This window comes from Rhinolophus sinicus, linkage group LG01 (genome assembly GCF_036562045.2).
Source record: "Rhinolophus sinicus isolate RSC01 linkage group LG01, ASM3656204v1, whole genome shotgun sequence".
NCBI lineage: Eukaryota > Metazoa > Chordata > Mammalia > Chiroptera > Rhinolophidae > Rhinolophus > Rhinolophus sinicus.
Genome location: NC_133751.1, coordinates 205,082,499 through 205,093,928, shown reverse-complemented (window position 1 = coordinate 205,093,928; position 11,430 = coordinate 205,082,499). Strand labels below are relative to the sequence as shown.

At 49.0% G+C, this 11,430-nt stretch overlaps 1 long non-coding RNA gene across 1 annotated transcript; it reads right to left on the bottom strand.

The window, feature by feature from the left end:
* Positions 1 to 5,655: 5,655 nt before the first annotated feature.
* Positions 5,656 to 10,897, bottom strand: LOC141567596 (uncharacterized). The gene is made up of 2 exons (XR_012490392.1): positions 10,543 to 10,897; positions 5,656 to 7,864 (listed from the first exon to the last, which is right to left on the bottom strand). It is a non-coding gene; the product is annotated as an uncharacterized LOC141567596 (long non-coding RNA).
* Positions 10,898 to 11,430: the final 533 nt, after the last annotated feature.

The following is an 11,430-nucleotide window of genomic DNA, read 5'->3' as shown; positions in this document are numbered from 1 at the left end:
TAACGATTGTTCTGTCCCTTCTTTTTCTTTGAGGTCGCCAGTTGCAAGTTGTTAAGCTTGTTAAAACTGTAGGCTCTCCGGTAAGAGCTGATGGCAGTCTGTCCTTCCAAGCATCAGCTACACGTTCAAGTCACATTTTGGTAAAGTAGCTGGCAATTCTTTGTGGGGAGGGAGGCACAGCTTGCACCCAGAGAGTGTGGACAATTTAGCCCTGATATTTTTGGGGGGAGTGGACAGCTTGCAGGAAAAGGCCTCTGAAATTGGATCTGAACCCTTTCTCCCATTTGCATCCATCCATACACATATACCGAGAATCCTGAGTAGTACCAGCCCTGGGAGGTAATTCATCACACTCCACTGTCCCCAACAGACTTCACGTACAAAACATTAAATCCAAGAGGAAATGGTTAAGGAGTTTAAGACAGCAGCCCTTTGAGTATTAACCCCAAACACGAGGCCCCCTGAGTCTGGGTGCTGTGTGATCGCGCTGGTCACATATGAAGCCCGTTCTGTGTGGGCGGTTGAGAATCTCTTGGAGGCACTTGTTAAATGTTCCGATTTTTCTGAGCACTGCAGCCTTAACCAGAATCTCCACTGCTGGGGCCTGAGCCTGTCACCAGTAAGTGTCACAGTTCTTATAATCGGGCGTATTTGGGGAACACTGCCCACACGCTTGCTCTCTGCTGAAGGCACAGCATGCGCCACATCTACAGTCTGATTAGACCAGGGACAGGTACGTGGCCCAAGGACAGGTAACCTGTAATTGGGCCAGCACCCTATGATGTAGCTTCATATAAAAAGGCCCAAACAGAGAAAATGGCTGCTACCCAATCTTATCAGAATGCCTTTTCTAGGACTGCAGACTGGAGAGAGACACACACAGACAGGAAAATTAGCCGAGTTGTGTTAATGCGGTAGGGCTGGGATGAGTCGGTAGTTCCTTGTGAGTAACCACCCCAGAGCCCTTGGTTGGTCATTGTTTCAGCTGTTGGACCCTTAAAGCTATCACTCAGAGCCTAACACAATTCAGGGTCTTGGCACAAAGGCCACATGTTCAAGATCCTTGCCGTTCTTATTTCTAAGGGTCTCCTTACCTCTTCTGATGTAACGGAAGGTAATGAGTCTCTGTCCTTACAAACAGAAGAGGATCATTCCCATTTGACAGATAAGAAAATTGAGGCTCAGATTGATAAACTAATGAGCTCAACGTCATAAAGATGTGCTGATGCGAAAGATAGCAAGACCTAGACTGTTGATCGTTGGGGACAGTGGAGTAGGGAAGAGGTAACTGATCTTCCTTGGTAAAATGTGTTCACAGCTTGAGGCCAGGAGGCTGACCAATGGCCTAGTCCCACCACCACCCTGGGGCCCCGGGCACACTACAGAGGCTTTTCTTCTGACACTGTTTGCTGGCTGCAGTCCCCATCCCTGCCCCACGGGGTACTGCAGGGGCTTTATAAGTAGCCCCAGGCAATGACAGTAACCTCTTGCTAAACTGCTGAGAAGGAATTTGTGATCAAAAGAGGAGGAAGGCAGCCCCCCCCCCCAGAGCCCATATGTGGGGGCCCGTGCACTGGCACTCCCAAACAGGCTGAGGGGAGACAGCTGCCAGTTCTGATGGACCTGAGTTTTGATGCCCGCACTCCCCTTGATGCTTGGACTTTACTGGACATGTGCGGTTCATGCACACAGAAGCCCAGAATCTTTTCAGAATCATCCACTCCCTGCAACTTTCGCCCTGGGAGTTGGCAAGAACTGCTTGGTTGGACTTTTAATAATATTCTTAGCAGTAAATGCTGTTGACCAGGCTTCAGCTACAACAGACAGGGTTGGAAGATTATTAGTGGGATTGCTAGCAGGGGCCCTGAGGGGCCCTGAGGGTTGGGGCTTGTGGTAGGAGAGGGTTTCTACCAATTTCGTGAGTGTCCTGCCCCAGGTGGGAGAGCTAGTTCAGAGGGAGACACTACTTCCTTCCCACCCTTCAAGCGAGATATTTGTTTGCTCTAACTGATGTCTGTTTGCCCTAACTACTGGCTCAGCTCGGGCCATCGGGCATTGTTTCCGATTCTCCTTCTACTATACAATCTACTTTAGAAAACAAACTATGTGGAATATTGCTGAAGTTCACTTTTATTCCAATAAACTGAAAATATTCAGTCTAAAAGTGATAACCTTTAAAGATCCAATGCCCTTGGGAAAATACAGTTGCTGAGGGAGGCCCCAAGGCCTTGAGAATTTGCCTTCAGAGGCCTTTGGGGATTGAGTGACAGCATTTTTCTTGTCAGAAGTCTCAGATTTCTAGGACACAGGTAAAGACATATGACTAAGACAGAGGACTGCTGATCACGTTTTAATTCGCAAGAATGAACACAAAATTCCCATGTGTGCTGGTTAAATTGAGTTTCCCACTGGGGAGCACACCACGAATTATTTGCATGGGCTGCAAGAAGCAGCTAAACTTGGCCTTGCCCACCAGGGTGGAAGGCCTATGATACTCACCTCTCGAATCAAGGACGTCCTTCAGAAGCACCAGCAGGTGGGTGGTGCCAAGGCAGTTCTCAGTCTTCCTTCAAGTGCTGGGCACAGTCTTCTGACTGAAAGACAGAGGGTCCGGGAGCAGGGGGCCTCTTTGCTCTGATGAACATGAACATGTGGGAATAGAGCTGCTTTTCCTACATTTGCCAACCAGTACCCTCTCGGCTGTGGTATCCAGGGCAGCATAAGATAGTCGCCCAGCCAAGAGGTCCAAAACCTGGAAGATACGAACACTGGAGTTTTACATCACCATCATCACCACTGTCATCACCACCACCATCACCACCATCACCACCATCACCACCACCACCACCACCACCACCACCATCACCACCATCACCACCACCACCATCACCACCACCACCACCATCACTATCACCATCACCACCGTCACCATCAACACCATCATCACCATCATCATCACCATCCTCCTCCTCACTGACACTCCTTGCTTGCATATCAAGGTAGAGAGCATTGTCCAGTACGAAATCTAATTTCACCCTTATAACAACCTTATAGGTGAATACAGGGAAAACTATGCCAGTTCGCAGGAGATGAAGCTGAAACTCAGAGAGGTGAACATATTTGCTCAACCTCCTCTTCAAAGAGCTTTTCCCAGGGTGTGACTCTTGAACTAACATTAGGAAGTGTTTATCAGACAGATGGTGAAAAAAGGTGTGTGAGGTGTGTGTGTGTGTACGTACATGTGGCATGTGGTGGTTGGCATGTGTGTGGAGTATGTGTGTGAGTGATGTGTGTGAGTGTGAGTAGAGGGTGTGTCATGTGGTGTGAGAGTATCTGAGTGTGGTGCGTGTAAGTGTGTAGTGTGTGAAGTGGTGTGTTGTATATGTCAGTGATGTGTGAGAGTGTATGTGTTGTGAGAGTATCTGAGTGTGGTGTGTGTTGTCGGAGCATGTGAGTGTGGTGTGTGCATGCACGTGTGAGAAGGAGAAACACGTCCCAAGCAAAGGCAGAGGTGACAGCATGAAAAGATGCCATGTGCTCCCAGGTAACTGCCGTTCCTGCCAGGCTGCTCTTGGCAGCGCTTACATTTTCAGGGCAAAGAACGTTGGCTCCTGACTCCAGTCTTGCACACCTCTCCCTGCCGAGTGTCCCTCCTCTGTGAGGCATGGCGTCAGGCCCCGCTCTGAGCCACGCTGCAGCCTGTGCTGCTTCTGTGACCGCAGTGTTACTTTCTCACACGCCAGGGCAGAGCTCTGGCTGGAGCCCGATTCCCAGGGTCTGGCCTGTGGAGCCAGCTGGTCAGAGCAGGGTGGCCTTTGCATGGGGCTGAGGGCCATCCTGGGAAAGGCCTCACACTGTTCCTTCTGCTGGGAATCAGATGAACCTCCTGATCAGGCAAATAGGTGGGCTTCTGACAGGGACCGTGGACGGAGGGGAACCGAGAGCCTGTGGGAAGAGACTTCCTCGTGAGAGGAGGAGCCGGGCAGCACAAGCTGCCTGATGACAAAGTCTTGGTTGTCAGTAGGACTGGGGATTCTGAGGACGGCGTCCTGGATGCTAATTATCCCATGGTGGCCCCTCTCCTGAACCAAGGTCCTGGGGGAAAGAAGACTGGAAGTAGAGCTGTGTCCTTTCTGAAAATTAATAAACAGAGACCTCATTTAAAATGGAGCTGGGAGCTAGAGGAGAGAACTCTCACCCATGTCACTCAACCACACCACTGACCCCAACAGGAAGAGATGTACTTTGCATTGCGAATGGGAAGCGACACTATCCCAGTAGGAGGAAGAGATTCCTCTTTGCCCAGTAACAGCTCAGCCAATGGGAGACTGCCAGAACTCAGCCAATGAGAAGCTACTATACTTGAAACTTTCAGTTTTCTCCAATGAACTCTTTGTTTACAACCGCTCCTCCAAGTCCATAAAAAAGCATTCCTCTCCTTTGTTTCTCTGGACTTGTGCCTGGTTCAGCATTAGACCCCATGTCTAGAATTGTAGTTCTTTGTTGCCCCTGAATAAACCCATTTTGCTAGAGAAATATCCGGCTATCTGTTTGTCAAAGATCAATACCTGGCACTTGCCTGCTAGGGCTGCCCTGACATAGTACCGCAGGCTGGGAGGCTTACACAGAAATGTACTGTTTCACAATCTGGAGGCTGGAAGTGCAAGATCAAGGTATCACCAGGGTTGGTTCCTTCTGAGGCTGAGGGAGAATCTGTTCCAGGCCTTTCTCCTTGGCTTGTAGATAACAATCTTCTCTTTGTGTCTTTGTATCATCTTCCTTCCGCATGTCTGTCTCTGGGTCCAAATTTCCCCTTTTTAAAAGGACATCAGTTATATTGGATTAAGGGCCCGCTCTACTCCAGTATGACCTCATCTTAACTAATTTGCATCTTCAGTGACCCTATCCCCAAAGAAGGTCATATTCTGAGGTCCTGGAGGTTAGGACTTCAACATATGAATTTTCAGGAACACAATTCAGCCCATAACAGTCATTGTACCCTATTACACACTGGGACCCTGGCACAGCTGCTATACCATGTTGGGGAGGACATATATCACACCGCTCCAGGCCACATGTCATTGGGTATCCTGGGGGCTCAGGCAGCCACCAAGACAGACATCTGTATGTGGAGCCCTGAGGCCAGCTGAGTGACAAACCCTTGTCGTGCCCTCCAAAGTGGCTCTGATGACCCTGAGCCATGGCTGGGACCTTGGTGCCAGGAATAGCAGGTGAAGCAGGGTGGCAGCAGCTGTACCTGCCACACCCCTCGGTCTGGAAGCGGATGTGTTCTGTGTGCACACAGGGCTCCCAGAGATGCCTGGTGGAAGGAGAGATCTTCGCGTGATCCTTTCCAGAAAGGAGCCCCCCCACCAAGCTGCCTTCAGCACATGCCTCCCTCTCTGACTGATCTGTAAGATGATGAAGGGGTGGTTTCTATCTTAATTCATCTTCGTAACCCTAGAAAACAGCACAACATCGAAGCTTAATATCTTTGTGAAGAACGAGTGGGTGCCTGAGAGAGACACGGCGTTTTGGACCCCTGGCAGGAAAATCAATCCATCTATTACTCCTTCTGTTAGACACTCTCTACCCATAGCTGCACTGGGTGTTGTGAAGAGCACCCAGAAATGACATGGCCCATTAATTCAGTCATTGACTCAGTAAACAATTTATTGAGTGCCTTCTGTGCCAACGGCTCCATTAATGCTGGGTTACTAAGATGGACTGGTCCAAACACTCCGATTAACAATCCAGAAAAACAAATAACACTAGAATAAGAGCCCAGTCCCACGCTGACTGTGTGGTCCTGATGGCTGGGCTGCAATCAGAGTTTAGCCAAGAAGAAATCCAGGCAGCATAGGAATCCAGCCAAGGCTTCAGGTCTGCACCACCCAAGGTGGGGTGCAGGGGGGAGCACAGGACATGGGACGGAAGTCATACAGCCATGAGATGGGGTGACGAGGTCAAAGGGCAAGGCCATTTTTTCATTTTCCTGGGAACAAGTGGTGCAAAATCATGGGAAATTTGGTGAGATGAGTATGTGGGTTCTAATCCTATAGCTCAACTATTGGCCAATGTTTCTTATAAAGGACCAGAGAGTAAACATTTCAGGCTTTGTGGGCCACGAGTGGTCTCAGTTACAATGACTCACCTCTGCCACTGTGATGTGAAAACAGCCATAGAAATACCCCAAGGAATGAGTAGGCTGTGTTCCAATAAAACTTTACTTATAGATGTTGAAATTTGATTTTCATATAATTGTCACATGTCATGAAATATTATTGATTTCTTTTGATTTTTATTTCCCAACTGTTTTAGTCTGTTTGGTCTGCTATCAGAATACCACAGCCAAGATGGCTTATAAACAACCACAGTCGGAGGCTGGAAGTCCAAGATCAAGGCCCCTGCAGGGTCTGGTGAGACACCACTTCTTGATTCATCGATGGCTGTCTTCTCACTATAACCTCACATAACAAGCTGGGCTTTCTGGGTTTGTTTTCTTTTGTTTTGTTTTGTAACCCAGTTTTATTGAGACATAATTGACTTACAACTGTATTACTGTCAGGTGTACAGCAGGTGATTTGATAAACGTATATACTTTGAAGTAATTACAACAGTGGGTTTAGTTAACATCTGCCACTTCATATAGTTACTTTTTTTTTTTTCCTGCGATGAGAACATTTAAAATCAACTGTCTTAGGAACTTTCAAATAGAAAATACTGTATTGTTAACTATGTTCACTGTGCTGGACATTACATCCCCGGAACTTGTTCATCTTGTAACTGGAAGTTTGTATCTTTTGACCACCTTCATCCATTCGCCCCACCCCCTACTTCTGGTAACTGACCATCATTCTAGTCTCTGTTACTGTGAGTTCGGTTTTTTTTCTTTTTTCTTTTAGATTCCACATTTAAGTGAGATCATACAGTATTTGTCTTTGTCTGACTTATTTCACTTAGCATGATCTCCTCAAAGTCCATCCATGCTATTGCAAATGGCTGGATTTCCTTCTTTTTTATGGCTGCATATTATTCCATTGTGTATGGTCTCTTTTCTAAGGGCACTGATCCCATTCACAAAGGCTCTGCCCTCATGACCTAATCACCTTCCAAAGGCCCCACCTCCTAATGTCATGGCATTAAGTCTCAACATATGAATTTTGAGGGGACACAAGCATTCACTTGATAGCACCAATCATTTAAAACCGTAAAGACCATTCTTAGCTTGTGGGCCATACAGAAAGCGGTCGTCCATGGATTTAGCCCGTGGGCCAGTCTGCCAACCCCTGGTATACACTGGGGTTTCTCAGACTTTAATGTTCATATGCAGAGTCTGACTCGCAGGGCACAGGCAGGACCTGAGACTGTTGGCTTCAAACGAGCTGTCAGATGCAGCCACACAAGGGGTCCTTGGGCCTCACTGTGAGAACCACTGGTGTGGAATCTCAGAGGTGAGCAGACGTAGGTAAGCAAGGTGCATGGGCAGAGTGTCTGCTGAAAGGGGCAGTGAAGGGGACAGGTCTGCATGGGCTGTGGACAAAGGGGCTGCTTGACCATGGGTACTGGGGTTTCACGTCTTGCCCACCCACCACGCTGGGGAGGGGCAGCCCCACACCAGGCCTTGAGTCCAAGGAGGGACAGTCTACCGAAAGCTCGAGAATCTTGCACCTGTGTCCAGGCAGTCCTTGCCAAATACACTGGCATTTGCCAATAACCAAAACACGGCATCTTTTCCTGATTTGCACGTGTTGCTTTAACGTGAACGGTATCTGGCTGTGTGATGTGGTGATTTACAATAAGAAGTATATGCTTGGTCTTTATCCCATTTCTGGCACAGAGCTCCTAAAATCCTTGGAGTTTCCTAAGTGATAAGAGAATAAAGGTATCTTTTGTTATATTGATGAGGTGACTTTTAGAACGCACCTAAGGATGGGGTCTGACTGCCAGGGGAATTGACCACATGGTTAGAGGGTTGGAACTTTCAGTCCCACCTTCTGACCTTCCAGGCAGGGAGAGGGGCTAGAGGTTGGATCAATCACCAATGGCCAAAGGTTTAATCAACCTTGACTATGTAATGTAGCCTCTATAAAACACCCAAAAGGATGGGGTTCGGAGAACTTCCGGGTTGAGGAACACACTGAGGTGTGGAGAGAGTGACCAGCTGGAAAGAGCAGAAGCTCCGCCCCTTCGCCATATCTTGCCCTGTGTACCTCCTTCATCTGGTTGCTGCTGAGTTATGCCCATCCTTGTATGATAAACCTGTGCTCTAGTAAGTCAGTGTTTCTCTGAGTTCTGTGAGCCGAGGGGATCGTGGGAACATCTGATCTATAGCCACTGAAGGGGTTCAGGGCCGTCCTCCTCCAAGCTGTGCCTCTTTGGCACGTGGATTGTTTTGAGCTGAAGGCGATTGAGACCCTGCGGGCTCATGGGAAACTTATACCGCTCCTTAAAGCATTTAAATTGGGGCCTTGCCCGTAATAAGAGTTATCACCAGAAATAACTTTTTATGACCTATCTATAGAGCAGGGCACACATCTAATGACTGAACATCTGCTCTCCATCTTGTCCCATGAATGACCTTCTTCCCTTCTGAAGCCCCAGGATCCTTGCCTCATCTTTAGCTTGGAACGTCATCTCTCCCTCATGTCTTCTTTCTGTCGCTGAATCATTCATGGATGTGGGGGTCTCTGACTCTCTCATGTATGCAGGTTCCCATACACGCATATGTAATTAAAGTTAGTCATTTTCTCTTGTGAATCTGTCTCAGGTCAATAATTTTTAGGCCAGCTGAAAGAACCTAGAAGAATAGAGGAAAATGTCTTCCTAGCCCACACTCGTCAGTCAGAAGCCCAGGAGACAACCTGGTCTGACCACTGCTGTCTGAACCCAAGGTGGGGGCCTTTAGAGACTGGTTGGTCAGAAACAGGTGACCTGGGCTCTCTACTGGCTTCTGAAGTGGCCCGGGGGTGAGGGTTGGGGAAGTAGTGGAGGGCGGTCTTGTGGGACTGAGCCCTCAACCTGTGAAATCAAATGCTGTCGCTGGGTGGATAGTGTCAGAATTGAGTCAAATTGAGTTGAATTCTCAGACATCCTGCTGGTGTACTAGAATTGCACACACACACACACACACACACACACACACACACACACACACACACTGGAATTGGGTCCAAGAACTCATAGGGCTAAGTATCCAGTGAGCCTTCCCCTCTTCTCAGCAAATGCAAGTGAAAATGTGCCACATGTCATTGGGAACGGGTGTCCCCATTTTTCATGGCAGGAGTCGGGGCAGTGAGCAGCTCTGGGGAGAAAAGTTTCCTGCTGAGAGCTGGGGAGGCAGCAGAGCCCAAACCCACAGGTAGGAGCCAGCTCTCCTGGCTGCTCTTTCCAAGGTCCCCTGAACTGTGACAGCTGGCGAGCCAGGGCCTGACACTGCGAGACGGTCTCCTGATGTCTAGAATGCGGGCCTCTCTCGTGAGCAGCCCTATGTTCTCATCAGGTGTGCAAGCCTGAAATAGAGCCTAAAACATGTCGTCTTAATAGCAGCCAATAGGTATCATTTGGCTCAATATATTTAACAGACATTTAGTAATAATTAAAGCATGAGATAAAGCAGACACTTGAAATATTGTGGAAGCCAACTTGTTGTTATGTGCAAAACATATCCAGAGAATGATTTGGTACTTAAAAAATAGTACAAATGACAAACACTTTTTTGGGGAAGAATGAAAATAGCAGACAAGCGAAAAGAAGGGTTGGTCCCCCAGGGGTCAGGAGCTGGTCCTGAGAGCTCGTGTCCAGAGCCTGGCTATGCTGCGCCCGGGCCCTGGCCCACTGTGAGGAGCCCGTGTCTGCTGCCAGTCCCCGCAGCCTCTCACAGATCACCACTGCCCATCACTCCTGCGTGCCCATCACGTGACTGAGACACAGCACTGGCTTGGCTGGGCAGTCTGGACTTCAATTGTGTGTGGGTCTTTGTCTTCGGACTATATCTCTTTTGTCTTTTTGTAATTTGTCCTGATCTCCCAGGGGTATGATTTCCTTTGGCAAGTCTCCTTGCGTACCCTCCAGGAGGCATCGGCCTATCGCTGGTCGCATCACCCCCTATATTGGCGGTCCACCCAGGGTGGGGATCGTGGCCCACCCTGCTGGCCTAGCCCACACCGTAGCACAGGGGCTTCATGGGAGATGCTACCCAAGGCCTTGCTGAAGTCACTAGGCCTGGTTTGGGTAGCCCTGGGTTCTGTCCCTTGCGAACATGCTAGCAATTAGATATGCATTTGAATAAGAAGCTATCCTTTAAACTGCTAATATCCCCTGATGTTACATTTCCAGGGCTCTAGTGAACTAATATATTCCAGTATCCAAAGGTCAGCAGGACCCAGGGAACCAGCTCTGAAGGAGGCAGCAAAGAAGCTTGGCACAGAGGGGATGTTTTGAAAAGCCAGAGGGCAGTTCAAGGACACTGGCACCTCCGGAGATGGGAGACAGGGAGGAGAAAGGGACAGAGTGGAGCGGAGGAGAGAAGCAAAGACTCACCTGGTTCAGCTTTGCATAGGGCTGTGGTGGCCACAAGGCAGCGAAATCTGGGTCTGCACCTTCCCGGTGGCCTGGGATTAGTTAGCTGGTGCTGAAAGGCAATCCCAAGACCGGCTCGCTCAGCTTCCCCGCCTCCCTCTTCTCTCCCATCTTCCTGCCTGCTCTCCCATTCTTGCTTCTTCTCTCCCATCCTCCCCTCTGTCTTCCCATCCTCCCACCTCCTTCCCGCAAGGTGTGGAGAGAAAGTGCAAAGCCTAAGAGCAGGAACGGGAGGCCAGCCCTGACCGATGTGTCTGGCCCTCCCGACTCCACGCCCCATGTTTTGGTTCAGAATCTGCTGGTTTTCCTGTCAGTGGGGAACTCAGCGGCGGGCACATGCTCTGTCTCCCAGGTGCCGCTCTTAGTATTTCTGTAGTTGTGGTAGAATTTGCCAGTAAAGTGCATCTTTATTAAAATAATGCACATCTAAAGGGAAGAACCATCCTCCCGGACGTGTGTCTCTGGAATCAACAGTTTTACTGAGCACTCACGCTGTGCCTGCTCTCTGCCTGTCTGTCTCCCCTTCCCCTTCCTCCTTTGCTCTCTTCCCTGCCTGTCTCCAGACCCCCTCTCTTTCCCTGCCCCCACCTGCCTTTCTCCTGCTGCTTCATTCAGTCCCCACACACGAGCTTTGGCTCTGGACAACATTTTCTGTTTGGGGCACTGCCTGAATATCACCAATGCTGTCTATTAAGAAGGAAGTTCTTTCACGCGCTCCCTGTTGCCATGGCAACCACTTCCTTAGGATCCAAAACATTAATATCTCTCTGCTTTGCATCTGCTTTCTGGTCAGATTTTTTCCTGCAGTGACATCTAGTGACCACAGGGGGGGAAAAAAGCAACAACAAT